Here is a 15,978-nt window from a genome sequence, read left to right on the forward strand (position 1 = left end):
CATGAACAGAACTGATGAATGTTGAGAAAGCCAGTGAAAAGTAGCCAGCATGGGGTCCAACTGTCAGGAACATATGGGCAGCTGGGATCAACCAATCAGATCTCAGGGATAGAATCCCATCAAATAGGCTCCATAATGCACCTCTGATGATCCTGCATATAGAAACCCATCTGACCCCCTTAGAGCAGAAGAAACTGAAAGCAGGTTGGATAGAACATCATTTAAGTTATTTAAAAATCACAAGTAATAAAATGAACAACTGAAAACATTTAGGCTGTATTATAACATCACTTTTATCTGTACTGCTGTTATTAGCATTGTGTTTGTTGTGGGAGATAATTACACATTTGGGTTTGGGGGGCGGGGGGTACGGGGGGGTCTGTCTGGAATGTGACGGCCTCCGAGGACAGACCACTGACACCTGACCAGCCAACAAAGCTCGGCTCAGCTTCCAGTCTATTTGCCGTCTTTCATCACATGACTTCATGTTTCCTGTTGATGCCCCTAAAAACACGACGTTTCCTCTGAAGTGGCAGCTTGGCAGCAAACAGTCTGTTTGTTAAACAGACGGCTCAATTTCACCACTTTGTTTCATCCAGTCAACGCAAGGAGTTGAATTTAATGGCATCAACCGAAAGGAGCCGTTTATCATGTAGAGAAAAAGGCGTTTTAGAGAGTCGGATTTTAAGCACATAGACATGGTGTTGCTGAAAGCTTGATTCTTTTAGCAACCAAAGCATGAAACAAACATGAGCCAGTCTGACATGAAAACTGCATCACAGCTGGTTCTGCTTGACTGTGGAGCTAGCTTACTGTTAGCTTTTTAAACATAGAAAGTCCTGATAGATCAGAGCTTCCATGCTTCTTTTTCTATGTCTGCTTCTGTCTCCTTGAACCCCAGTGGGCCTCAGCAGATGGCCGCTCACACTGAGCCTGGTTCTGCTGGAGGTTTCTTCCTGTTAAAAGGGAGTTGTTCCTCTCCACTGTCACTACAAGCATGCTTGGTGTGAGGGATTGCTGAAGAGTTGTTATATAGATAAAGAAATGTTAATTGAATTCTCACTTTTCTTATTATTCTTATAAAATAAAAATAGACCAGGTAACTAAAATATTGAACTAGCTTGTTAGCCCTGCTTTTGGGCTTCAAACTTTTACATTTTGTTAAAAAAAATTTGAAAATAAAACTGGACTTTAAAGAAAAGGTTGTAATGCTCCTGCATCGTGATAAAGGATGATTGGGATCCATGAAAGAGTGAAAAGGCAAAGCTCTCATTTACGGTTGGTCTACATTCCCACAGAGGCACCAACTAACAAAGTACAAATACTTTGTTTCCTTACTTCAGTAGAAATACTTAACAAGACTAATTAGTTTGTTAAACAAATTTTTCCTTCTCAGTGTTTCCCATTAATGAACGTAGCCTGCCACAGTCTGATATAGACACAGAGAGAGAGAGAAAACGACAACAACAAGATCTGTCAGTTTATCAGACCATTCTACAGCTGTACTTTCATACCGCCCGCAACCCAGCGCCATGGAGAGACAAATTGTAGCATTGTTCCTCGCCTCCTAGTGGCAATCTACAGTACTACAGCTCTCTTGAGGGACACAAGTAAACCAACATGGCAGCACTGTAACATTCAGTTTGCGGAGAGTCAGGCGAAGAAGGAAGCCTTTGGTGAATTTACTTGACAAAGTCGGCTTTGGGAAGTGGATACGACAAACGATAGTCGGGGCTTCCAGACACAGGAAACAATGACAGACGTTGAGGTTCTTCACACTGCTAAGTAGAATCATCACTGGAAAACATTAACTGTAGGGAAGCTCGGATTTTTATGAATTTTCTGATTATGGAGGCTGACTGTAAGGAGATGACATGGTCTGCTCATGCGCTCCTTGTTATCTATCTGCTGGTCGAGAAGGAGCTGGAGATTGAATGTGCAGAGAGGGAGATTGCTGCCATAGAGGCCCAGCTAAGAAGAAATTATTAATTACAATTCATTACAATGAATGTGTTGTGATTGGCATTACAATTAATGCCAATTCACAACACATGGCATCTCAAGGCAATTTACAGTTCACAACCTGTCTAATGGTCTATTACAATTAGACAGGTTGACTTTGGCAAAAGTGCACTGGGAGCACGGGGGGCACTGGGAGCATGGGGGGCACTGGGAGCACGGGGGGCACTGGGAGCACGGGGGCACTGGGAGCACAGGGGGCACTGGGAGAACAGGGCGCAAAAGGGGCAATGGGAGCAATAGGGGCAGAGGGACACTGGAAGACCTGGGAGCAACGGAGGCACAGGGAACATTTGGAGAACAGGGGGCACTGGGAGCACAGGGAACACGGGGCACAGGAAACATTGGGAGAGCAGGGAGCACCGGGAGCACAGAAAGCACAGCGGGCACTGGGAGCACGGGGGGCACTGAGAGCACAGGGGGCACTGGGAGAACAGGGAGCAAAAGGGGCAATGGGAGCACTGGGAGCACATGGAAAACAGGGAGCATTGGGAGCAATAGGGGCACAGGGACGCTGGAAGACCTGGGACCAACCGGGCAAAGGGAACATTTGGAGAACAGGGGGCACTGGGAACACGGGGGGCACACGGAACATTGGGAAAACAGGGGGCACTGGGAAAACTGGGAGAATAGGGTGCACAGGAGGCACTCTGGGCAAAGGGGGCACAGGGAACACTGGGAGAACAGGGGACACCAGGAGCAAAGGGAGCAAAGGGGGCACTGGGAGCACTGGGAGGACAGTGGGCACAGGGACACTGGGAGTACAGGGGGCACTGAGAGCACAGAGAGTAATAGGGGCACTGGGAGCACGGGGGCACAGAGAGAAAAGGCGGGACTGGGAGCACCAGGGGCACTGGGAGCACTAGGGTCACTGGGAGCACAGAGAGCGCAGGGGGCACTGGGAGCAAAGGTAGAACATAGTGTACAGCGGGCACTGGGAGCACAGGGGGAACAGAGAGCAGTGGGAGCACTGGGAGTACAGGGGACACTGGGAGGAAAGGGGGCACAGGGGGCTATAGCTATGCTAACATGTTTTGCATGCTGTACTAACATGTTAGCATAGCTGTGCTAACCTGTCAGCATAGCAGTTATCTTAGCATCCTAGTGTCGAGGTGTGAAGGATGCTAACGTTTTTTCAAATCTGTTCTCACTGTTTGTGTCTTAATAAAAAATGCTCTTTGACCATTTCTCAATTCACGAGAACGCGAGTACAGACTCGTGTCCTCGTCAAGTCCGGTCTATGCAAGAATACAGGAAAGTCTGGACTTAAGTATCTACTGGACTTAATAGTATCTAGATCATAATAAATTATTACTTTTTTCATTTAGTGGGGAAGTAATAATTAACACAGTCAGATAAACACAAATCAAATAAACATTTTGTCAAATAAAACAAACAAAATCACCATCCTTCACACATGGCTATGCTGCCGTTAGCCTCGGAGCTCCGCTGGTTGCGGTCCTCTCAACTTCGGAAATCTTTTTTTAAATTATGCATTAAATCGGTAAATGGGCCATATAGTGACCCTCTAAAGTATAATATTCACCTCAAATGATCTTAAAACGTACTTTTATTGAACAAAAGCAACAGAAAGAGAGCTTTTAACTTTCAATGGTCTGCTCTGATGCATGCTGGGTAAAGAGGGCTGGGCGAGAACAACATCCGGGGATTTGGTGTGTCGGAACAGTGCTCGGGCTGAGGCTGATGAGGGATCACGAGCACACAAGAACGCTCAAGAACTCATACTAAGAAACGGGGATTGTTTAATTTAGTTCTATATTTAATGATGGTGGTTTAATGTAATTATAACGCTCTGCCACACTTCCTAGATATTTGTTCTGACGTCAGATAAAGACCATCAGGATTGGGATTCACCTCTATATACTGTTTAAACACACCTTGTCCTGCTGCTTGTGAGTCTGTGACTTTGTCAGATGTTTTATCGCACATTTGCTAAAATGCAGTAATTATTATTTTGTGTCTAAAAGCGTCTGTTCGCCCTCCTCTGGTTGAAAGAAGTTACTCCAGCTTGTTTTTGCAGCTGGCTCGGTCTGGGATGTGACCTCAGGCAGCTGCTCTACTGTTTCAATACATTAAACATGTTCTTATTACGGAAAATCAAGCTAAAGAAGCATTTTCTTTATTACTAAGGCTCATAAAAAAAAGTAAAAAGGATAAACCTCCGTCTGCATCGTCTGTCCCGTCTAGTATAACGATTTGACATTAGTTTGGTGTCTCTCAGTCATGTGACCTGAAAACTAGAAGAACAATAGAAAAATAAAAACTAACTCTAAATGGGGCCTCTGGTCTGAACTAAGGATCCTACATTTGTTTCTGTGACTCAGAAGACATGAAGGTTATTTATGTTTTTGGCAGAATATAAATCAAGGCAACCTGGTGTTTCTTAATGCAACAATGGTAGTAAATATTGTTTTAAATACTGTTTTATACTGCAGCTCTGAAATAAGCTTCTAGTATTTTGGTTTTCATCAGTTTAAGTTCAGCAGCTGCAGGACAATGGAAGGGAGGAACCAGCCTGCTGCTCTGCACTCCTGCAATATTTACGGTTAAAATGTGAGGCTGGCACAGGAGCGCGTCCCTATTTAGCTCCGGCTTATCAGCAGAAACTGGAGCCGTTATGAGAAAAACATTTTCTCTCTTGCTTTTGTGGTTCGGCTTGAAGGATCTGAAGGCTGCTGTCACTCCTCAGCACATCCAGTCATTCATCAACCGCCTTATCCGCCATTTCTCTGCTTTAAAGAGGAGCTGTCAGCATAGTAGGAAACATTCACACATCAAGCTCTCTTGGATAGGGTGAAATCTTTCCATCAACAAACCGCTGCAGACACATGCAAACATTGCTGCAGTCATTTTAGCAGCAGAGGCATTGGTGCAACAACAGAGGATGCACAGTGATTGTGTGGGAAAACAATAGTTAAAGCTATAGCGGAGGATGTTGTTTTTCCGGGTGGATCATCTAAATAAGTTGTCCTCCTAACTGTCAATCATTCTGGTGATATGTTTCCATAAGGCCGTCCTCCGTCCTCGTCCCCATTCTCACTGACCGGTGGTGAGTCTGAAGTAGTGGAAAGATTTCCAATATTCTTTTGGAAAGTAAGCTTAAATGAGCTTAAATGAGCTTAAATGAGCGATGCAAACAGCAACAGGGGCACTGGGAGCACTGGGAATAGCTCTCGCATGATTTTAATATGTGTTCCCTCTTTGGAGCAGGTACAGGACTGTGCATGTGCATTTTTTTTTTTGTACAGTGGAGAGGGGAGGAAAATCCTCCACTATAGCTTTAAAAAAATGTTAGTTATGAATAATGTAATGAAATATTGTTTTACAGCGTATCTGATCAAGCGGCTGTTGGGAGGAACTGGAGGAGATAAATGAAGAGAAATATGCTGCTCTTGTTTACGAAGGGACTTTTTATCTAGCAGAAAACTACTTTTCCACACTAGGGAGGATTCTCGTGGGCCTGTTGAGCCTGATTTTCTCTCTCGTTTCCTAGCATTTTGCTATTTTTCTCTTTTGTTCTTTTTTTTTTTTTATCAGTGTCCTGTTTTGCAATGTGTAATAAAATGTAGAATAATTGTCTTGATGCCAAAAAGAGCCCAACAGGTTTTACTTTCACAAGTGGAGCAGTACGGCTATCGCCATAGTGTTCCTCTTGATTTATGCGTATAAACAGCTTTATTATAATTCATGCAGGGAGTTTTACAGATTCTGAAAAAGTTTGAAAAACAATCCGCTGGACTTTGTTTCCGAGCTTTGAAGACGTTTCGCTACCCCTTAAGGAAGCTTTCTCAATTCAAATGTCTGGATCCGCAGCTAGCAATATAAGGCCTTGTATTGGTTGGAAACATGCAAATGGAAACCGATGAACGGGTCGTTTGCTTCCATTGTTAGCCTGTAATATCTGAACCCTGTTAATGATTGCTAAAGGCGGGATTGTTCACCTCGCTGAACAGAGGAGGTACTTTGTTCTTCTGTGATGAGGTGGGGGGTGGGGGGGGGGGGGGGGGGGGGGGGGCTGTCTGGAAGGGATCATCTCTATAACAGAATTGTAAGTTTTTGGAAGCTGCAATCTGAGTCCTTCCCCCCCCCCCCCCCCCCTTTTGATTAAGACATAATGGCTTTCTTCACATCCCCCAGCCAGCGTAAAGCCGGAGCCCAAGGAAGCCGCGGGGACGAGTCCGCGGGCTCCTCCATCAGCAAGCCACCCCGAAGTGGATCTGGCCATGTGCCCCAAGGATCCAAGGCCCCAGGGGCACCTCACTAGAACTATAGAAAGTAGATCAGACAGCTGATCCAGACGCTGCTGCCTGCGTCCTCACTAGAACTATAGAAAGTAGATCAGACAGCTGATCCAGACGCTGCTGCCTGCGTCCTCACTAGAACTATAGAAAGTAGATCAGACAGCTGATCCAGATGCTGCTGCCTGCGTCCTCACTAGAACTATAGAAAGTAGATCAGACAGCTGATCCAGACGCTGCTGCCTGCGTCCTCACTAGAACTATAGAAAGTAGATCAGACAGCTGATCCAGACGCTGCTGCCTGCGTCCTCACTAGAACTATAGAAAGTAGATCAGACAGCTGATCCAGATGCTGCTGCCTGCGTCCTCACTAGAACTATAGAAAGTAGATCAGACAGCTGATCCAGACGCTGCTGCCTGCGTCCTCACTAGAACTATAGAAAGTAGATCAGACAGCTGATCCAGACGCTGCTGCCTGCGTCCTCACTAGAACTATAGAAAGTAGATCAGACAGCTGATCCAGACGCTGCTGCCTGCGTCCTCACTAGAACTATAGAAAGTAGATCAGACAGCTGATCCAGATGCTGCTGCCTGCGTCCTCACTAGAACTATAGAAAGTAGATCAGACAGCTGATCCAGATGCTGCTGCCTGCGTCCTCACTAGAACTATAGAAAGTAGATCAGACAGCTGATCCAGACGCTGCTGCCTGCGTCCTCACTAGAACTATAGAAAGTAGATCAGACAGCTGATCCAGACGCTGCTGCCTGCATCCTCACTAGAACTATAGAAAGTAGATCAGACAGCTGATCCAGATGCTGCTGCCTGCGTCCTCACTAGAACTATAGAAAGTAGATCAGACAGCTGATCCAGATGCTGCTGCCTGCGTCCTCACTAGAACTATAGAAAGTAGATCAGACAGCTGATCCAGACGCTGCTGCCTGCGTCCTCACTAGAACTATAGAAAGTAGATCAGACAGCTGATCCAGATGCTGCTGCCTGCGTCCTCACTAGAACTATAGAAAGTAGATCAGACAGCTGATCCAGACGCTGCTGCCTGCGTCCTCACTAGAACTATAGAAAGTAGATCAGACAGCTGATCCAGATGCTGCTGCCTGCGTCCTCACTAGAACTATAGAAAGTAGATCAGACAGCTGATCCAGATGCTGCTGCCTGCGTCCTCACTAGAACTATAGAAAGTAGATCAGACAGCTGATCCAGATGCTGCTGCCTGCGTCCTCACTAGAACTATAGAAAGTAGATCAGACAGCTGATCCAGATGCTGCTGCCTGCGTCCTCACTAGAACTATAGAAAGTAGATCAGACAGCTGATCCAGATGCTGCTGCCTGCGTCCTCACTAGAACTATAGAAAGTAGATCAGACAGCTGATCCAGATGCTGCTGCCTGCGTCCTCACTAGAACTATAGAAAGTAGATCAGACAGCTGATCCAGATGCTGCTGCCTGCGTCCTCACTAGAACTATAGAAAGTAGATCAGACAGCTGATCCAGATGCTGCTGCCTGCGTCCTCACTAGAACTATAGAAAGTAGATCAGACAGCTGATCCAGATGCTGCTGCCTGCGTCCTCACTAGAACTATAGAAAGTAGATCAGACAGCTGATCCAGATGCTGCTGCCTGCATCCTCACTAGAACTATAGAAAGTAGATCAGACAGCTGATCCAGATGCTGCTGCCTGCGTCCTCACTAGAACTATAGAAAGTAGATCAGACAGCTGATCCAGATGCTGCTGCCTGCATCCTCACTAGAACTATAGAAAGTAGATCAGACAGCTGATCCAGATGCTGCTGCCTGCGTCCTCACTAGAACTATAGAAAGTAGATCAGACAGCTGATCCAGATGCTGCTGCCTGCGTCCTCACTAGAACTATAGAAAGTAGATCAGACAGCTGATCCAGATGCTGCTGCCTGCGTCCTCACTAGAACTATAGAAAGTAGATCAGACAGCTGATCCAGATGCTGCTGCCTGCGTCCTCACTAGAACTATAGAAAGTAGATCAGACAGCTGATCCAGATGCTGCTGCCTGCGTCCTCACTAGAACTATAGAAAGTAGATCAGACAGCTGATCCAGATGCTGCTGCCTGCGTCCTCACTAGAACTATAGAAAGTAGATCAGACAGCTGATCCAGATGCTGCTGCCTGCGTCCTCACTAGAACTATAGAAAGTAGATCAGACAGCTGATCCAGATGCTGCTGCCTGCGTCCTCACTAGAACTATAGAAAGTAGATCAGACAGCTGATCCAGATGCTGCTGCCTGCGTCCTCACTAGAACTATAGAAAGTAGATCAGACAGCTGATCCAGATGCTGCTGCCTGCGTCCTCACTAGAACTATAGAAAGTAGATCAGACAGCTGATCCAGATGCTGCTGCCTGCGTCCTCACTAGAACTATAGAAAGTAGATCAGACAGCTGATCCAGATGCTGCTGCCTGCGTCCTCACTAGAACTATAGAAAGTAGATCAGACAGCTGATCCAGATGCTGCTGCCTGCGTCCTCACTAGAACTATAGAAAGTAGATCAGACAGCTGATCCAGATGCTGCTGCCTGCGTCCTCACTAGAACTATAGAAAGTAGATCAGACAGCTGATCCAGATGCTGCTGCCTGCGTCCTCACTAGAACTATAGAAAGTAGATCAGACAGCTGATCCAGATGCTGCTGCCTGCGTCCTCACTAGAACTATAGAAAGTAGATCAGACAGCTGATCCAGATGCTGCTGCCTGCGTCCTCACTAGAACTATAGAAAGTAGATCAGACAGCTGATCCAGATGCTGCTGCCTGCGTCCTCACTAGAACTATAGAAAGTAGATCAGACAGCTGATCCAGATGCTGCTGCCTGCGTCCTCACTAGAACTATAGAAAGTAGATCAGACAGCTGATCCAGATGCTGCTGCCTGCGTCCTCACTAGAACTATAGAAAGTAGATCAGACAGCTGATCCAGATGCTGCTGCCTGCGTCCTCACTAGAACTATAGAAAGTAGATCAGACAGCTGATCCAGATGCTGCTGCCTGCGTCCTCACTAGAACTATAGAAAGTAGATCAGACAGCTGATCCAGATGCTGCTGCCTGCGTCCTCACTAGAACTATAGAAAGTAGATCAGACAGCTGATCCAGATGCTGCTGCCTGCATCCTCACTAGAACTATAGAAAGTAGATCAGACAGCTGATCCAGATGCTGCTGCCTGCGTCCTCACTAGAACTATAGAAAGTAGATCAGACAGCTGATCCAGATGCTGCTGCCTGCGTCCTCACTAGAACTATAGAAAGTAGATCAGACAGCTGATCCAGATGCTGCTGCCTGCGTCCTCACTAGAACTATAGAAAGTAGATCAGACAGCTGATCCAGATGCTGCTGCCTGCGTCCTCACTAGAACTATAGAAAGTAGATCAGACAGCTGATCCAGATGCTGCTGCCTGCGTCCTCACTAGAACTATAGAAAGTAGATCAGACAGCTGATCCAGATGCTGCTGCCTGCGTCCTCACTAGAACTATAGAAAGTAGATCAGACAGCTGATCCAGATGCTGCTGCCTGCGTCCTCACTAGAACTATAGAAAGTAGATCAGACAGCTGATCCAGATGCTGCTGCCTGCGTCCTCACTAGAACTATAGAAAGTAGATCAGACAGCTGATCCAGATGCTGCTGCCTGCATCCTCACTAGAACTATAGAAAGTAGATCAGACAGCTGATCCAGATGCTGCTGCCTGCGTCCTCACTAGAACTATAGAAAGTAGATCAGACAGCTGATCCAGATGCTGCTGCCTGCGTCCTCACTAGAACTATAGAAAGTAGATCAGACAGCTGATCCAGATGCTGCTGCCTGCGTCCTCACTAGAACTATAGAAAGTAGATCAGACAGCTGATCCAGACGCTGCTGCCTGCGTCCTCACTAGAACTATAGAAAGTAGATCAGACAGCTGATCCAGATGCTGCTGCCTGCATCCTCACTAGAACTATAGAAAGTAGATCAGACAGCTGATCCAGATGCTGCTGCCTGCGTCCTCACTAGAACTATAGAAAGTAGATCAGACAGCTGATCCAGATGCTGCTGCCTGCGTCCTCACTAGAACTATAGAAAGTAGATCAGACAGCTGATCCAGATGCTGCTGCCTGCATCCTCACTAGAACTATAGAAAGTAGATCAGACAGCTGATCCAGATGCTGCTGCCTGCGTCCTCACTAGAACTATAGAAAGTAGATCAGACAGCTGATCCAGATGCTGCTGCCTGCGTCCTCACTAGAACTATAGAAAGTAGATCAGACAGCTGATCCAGATGCTGCTGCCTGCGTCCTCACTAGAACTATAGAAAGTAGATCAGACAGCTGATCCAGATGCTGCTGCCTGCGTCCTCACTAGAACTATAGAAAGTAGATCAGACAGCTGATCCAGATGCTGCTGCCTGCGTCCTCACTAGAACTATAGAAAGTAGATCAGACAGCTGATCCAGATGCTGCTGCCTGCGTCCTCACTAGAACTATAGAAAGTAGATCAGACAGCTGATCCAGATGCTGCTGCCTGCATCCTCACTAGAACTATAGAAAGTAGATCAGACAGCTGATCCAGATGCTGCTGCCTGCATCCTCACTAGAACTATAGAAAGTAGATCAGACAGCTGATCCAGATGCTGCTGCCTGCGTCCTCACTAGAACTATAGAAAGTAGATCAGACAGCTGATCCAGATGCTGCTGCCTGCGTCCTCACTAGAACTATAGAAAGTAGATCAGACAGCTGATCCAGATGCTGCTGCCTGCATCCTCACTAGAACTATAGAAAGTAGATCAGACAGCTGATCCAGATGCTGCTGCCTGCATCCTCACTAGAACTATAGAAAGTAGATCAGACAGCTGATCCAGATGCTGCTGCCTGCGTCCTCACTAGAACTATAGAAAGTAGATCAGACAGCTGATCCAGATGCTGCTGCCTGCGTCCTCACTAGAACTATAGAAAGTAGATCAGACAGCTGATCCAGATGCTGCTGCCTGCGTCCTCACTAGAACTATAGAAAGTAGATCAGACAGCTGATCCAGACGCTGCTGCCTGCGTCCTCACTAGAACTATAGAAAGTAGATCAGACAGCTGATCCAGATGCTGCTGCCTGCGTCCTCACTAGAACTATAGAAAGTAGATCAGACAGCTGATCCAGATGCTGCTGCCTGCGTCCTCACTAGAACTATAGAAAGTAGATCAGACAGCTGATCCAGATGCTGCTGCCTGCGTCCTCACTAGAACTATAGAAAGTAGATCAGACAGCTGATCCAGATGCTGCTGCCTGCGTCCTCACTAGAACTATAGAAAGTAGATCAGACAGCTGATCCAGATGCTGCTGCCTGCATCCTCACTAGAACTATAGAAAGTAGATCAGACAGCTGATCCAGATGCTGCTGCCTGCGTCCTCACTAGAACTATAGAAAGTAGATCAGACAGCTGATCCAGATGCTGCTGCCTGCGTCCTCACTAGAACTATAGAAAGTAGATCAGACAGCTGATCCAGATGCTGCTGCCTGCGTCCTCACTAGAACTATAGAAAGTAGATCAGACAGCTGATCCAGATGCTGCTGCCTGCATCCTCACTAGAACTATAGAAAGTAGATCAGACAGCTGATCCAGATGCTGCTGCCTGCATCCTCACTAGAACTATAGAAAGTAGATCAGACAGCTGATCCAGATGCTGCTGCCTGCGTCCTCACTAGAACTATAGAAAGTAGATCAGACAGCTGATCCAGACGCTGCTGCCTGCGTCCTCACTAGAACTATAGAAAGTAGATCAGACAGCTGATCCAGATGCTGCTGCCTGCGTCCTCACTAGAACTATAGAAAGTAGATCAGACAGCTGATCCAGATGCTGCTGCCTGCGTCCTCACTAGAACTATAGAAAGTAGATCAGACAGCTGATCCAGATGCTGCTGCCTGCGTCCTCACTAGAACTATAGAAAGTAGATCAGACAGCTGATCCAGATGCTGCTGCCTGCATCCTCACTAGAACTATAGAAAGTAGATCAGACAGCTGATCCAGATGCTGCTGCCTGCGTCCTCACTAGAACTATAGAAAGTAGATCAGACAGCTGATCCAGATGCTGCTGCCTGCATCCTCACTAGAACTATAGAAAGTAGATCAGACAGCTGATCCAGATGCTGCTGCCTGCGTCCTCACTAGAACTATAGAAAGTAGATCAGACAGCTGATCCAGATGCTGCTGCCTGCGTCCTCACTAGAACTATAGAAAGTAGATCAGACAGCTGATCCAGATGCTGCTGCCTGCGTCCTCACTAGAACTATAGAAAGTAGATCAGACAGCTGATCCAGATGCTGCTGCCTGCATCCTCACTAGAACTATAGAAAGTAGATCAGACAGCTGATCCAGATGCTGCTGCCTGCATCCTCACTAGAACTATAGAAAGTAGATCAGACAGCTGATCCAGATGCTGCTGCCTGCGTCCTCACTAGAACTATAGAAAGTAGATCAGACAGCTGATCCAGATGCTGCTGCCTGCGTCCTCACTAGAACTATAGAAAGTAGATCAGACAGCTGATCCAGATGCTGCTGCCTGCGTCCTCACTAGAACTATAGAAAGTAGATCAGACAGCTGATCCAGATGCTGCTGCCTGCGTCCTCACTAGAACTATAGAAAGTAGATCAGACAGCTGATCCAGATGCTGCTGCCTGCGTCCTCACTAGAACTATAGAAAGTAGATCAGACAGCTGATCCAGACGCTGCTGCCTGCGTCCTCACTAGAACTATAGAAAGTAGATCAGACAGCTGATCCAGACGCTGCTGCCTGCGTCCTCACTAGAACTATAGAAAGTAGATCAGACAGCTGATCCAGATGCTGCTGCCTGCGTCCTCACTAGAACTATAGAAAGTAGATCAGACAGCTGATCCAGATGCTGCTGCCTGCGTCCTCACTAGAACTATAGAAAGTAGATCAGACAGCTGATCCAGATGCTGCTGCCTGCGTCCTCACTAGAACTATAGAAAGTAGATCAGACAGCTGATCCAGACGCTGCTGCCTGCGTCCTCACTAGAACTATAGAAAGTAGATCAGACAGCTGATCCAGATGCTGCTGCCTGCGTCCTCACTAGAACTATAGAAAGTAGATCAGACAGCTGATCCAGATGCTGCTGCCTGCATCCTCACTAGAACTATAGAAAGTAGATCAGACAGCTGATCCAGATGCTGCTGCCTGCGTCCTCACTAGAACTATAGAAAGTAGATCAGACAGCTGATCCAGATGCTGCTGCCTGCATCCTCACTAGAACTATAGAAAGTAGATCAGACAGCTGATCCAGACGCTGCTGCCTGCGTCCTCACTAGAACTATAGAAAGTAGATCAGACAGCTGATCCAGATGCTGCTGCCTGCGTCCTCACTAGAACTATAGAAAGTAGATCAGACAGCTGATCCAGACGCTGCTGCCTGCGTCCTCACTAGAACTATAGAAAGTAGATCAGACAGCTGATCCAGATGCTGCTGCCTGCGTCCTCACTAGAACTATAGAAAGTAGATCAGACAGCTGATCCAGATGCTGCTGCCTGCATCCTCACTAGAACTATAGAAAGTAGATCAGACAGCTGATCCAGATGCTGCTGCCTGCATCCTCACTAGAACTATAGAAAGTAGATCAGACAGCTGATCCAGATGCTGCTGCCTGCGTCCTCACTAGAACTATAGAAAGTAGATCAGACAGCTGATCCAGATGCTGCTGCCTGCGTCCTCACTAGAACTATAGAAAGTAGATCAGACAGCTGATCCAGATGCTGCTGCCTGCGTCCTCACTAGAACTATAGAAAGTAGATCAGACAGCTGATCCAGATGCTGCTGCCTGCGTCCTCACTAGAACTATAGAAAGTAGATCAGACAGCTGATCCAGATGCTGCTGCCTGCATCCTCACTAGAACTATAGAAAGTAGATCAGACAGCTGATCCAGATGCTGCTGCCTGCGTCCTCACTAGAACTATAGAAAGTAGATCAGACAGCTGATCCAGATGCTGCTGCCTGCGTCCTCACTAGAACTATAGAAAGTAGATCAGACAGCTGATCCAGATGCTGCTGCCTGCGTCCTCACTAGAACTATAGAAAGTAGATCAGACAGCTGATCCAGACGCTGCTGCCTGCGTCCTCACTAGAACTATAGAAAGTAGATCAGACAGCTGATCCAGATGCTGCTGCCTGCATCCTCACTAGAACTATAGAAAGTAGATCAGACAGCTGATCCAGATGCTGCTGCCTGCGTCCTCACTAGAACTATAGAAAGTAGATCAGACAGCTGATCCAGACGCTGCTGCCTGCGTCCTCACTAGAACTATAGAAAGTAGATCAGACAGCTGATCCAGATGCTGCTGCCTGCGTCCTCACTAGAACTATAGAAAGTAGATCAGACAGCTGATCCAGATGCTGCTGCCTGCGTCCTCACTAGAACTATAGAAAGTAGATCAGACAGCTGATCCAGATGCTGCTGCCTGCGTCCTCACTAGAACTATAGAAAGTAGATCAGACAGCTGATCCAGACGCTGCTGCCTGCGTCCTCACTAGAACTATAGAAAGTAGATCAGACAGCTGATCCAGACGCTGCTGCCTGCGTCCTCACTAGAACTATAGAAAGTAGATCAGACAGCTGATCCAGACGCTGCTGCCTGCATCCTCACTAGAACTATAGAAAGTAGATCAGACAGCTGATCCAGATGCTGCTGCCTGCGTCCTCACTAGAACTATAGAAAGTAGATCAGACAGCTGATCCAGATGCTGCTGCCTGCGTCCTCACTAGAACTATAGAAAGTAGATCAGACAGCTGATCCAGATGCTGCTGCCTGCGTCCTCACTAGAACTATAGAAAGTAGATCAGACAGCTGATCCAGACGCTGCTGCCTGCATCCTCACTAGAACTATAGAAAGTAGATCAGACAGCTGATCCAGATGCTGCTGCCTGCGTCCTCACTAGAACTATAGAAAGTAGATCAGACAGCTGATCCAGATGCTGCTGCCTGCATCCTCACTAGAACTATAGAAAGTAGATCAGACAGCTGATCCAGATGCTGCTGCCTGCGTCCTCACTAGAACTATAGAAAGTAGATCAGACAGCTGATCCAGACGCTGCTGCCTGCGTCCTCACTAGAACTATAGAAAGTAGATCAGACAGCTGATCCAGACGCTGCTGCCTGCGTCCTCACTAGAACTATAGAAAGTAGATCAGACAGCTGATCCAGATGCTGCTGCCTGCATCCTCACTAGAACTATAGAAAGTAGATCAGACAGCTGATCCAGATGCTGCTGCCTGCGTCCTCACTAGAACTATAGAAAGTAGATCAGACAGCTGATCCAGATGCTGCTGCCTGCGTCCTCACTAGAACTATAGAAAGTAGATCAGACAGCTGATCCAGATGCTGCTGCCTGCGTCCTCACTAGAACTATAGAAAGTAGATCAGACAGCTGATCCAGATGCTGCTGCCTGCATCCTCACTAGAACTATAGAAAGTAGATCAGACAGCTGATCCAGATGCTGCTGCCTGCGTCCTCACTAGAACTATAGAAAGTAGATCAGACAGCTGATCCAGATGCTGCTGCCTGCGTCCTCACTAGAACTATAGAAAGTAGATCAGACAGCTGATCCAGATGCTGCTGCCTGCGTCCTCACTAGAACTATAGAAAGTAGATCAGACAGCTGATCCAGATGCTGCTGCCTG

This window comes from Cyprinodon tularosa, unplaced genomic scaffold, assembly GCF_016077235.1.
Source record: "Cyprinodon tularosa strain WSP-4 unplaced genomic scaffold, ASM1607723v1 ctg1249, whole genome shotgun sequence".
Taxonomy (NCBI): Eukaryota; Metazoa; Chordata; class Actinopteri; order Cyprinodontiformes; family Cyprinodontidae; genus Cyprinodon; species Cyprinodon tularosa.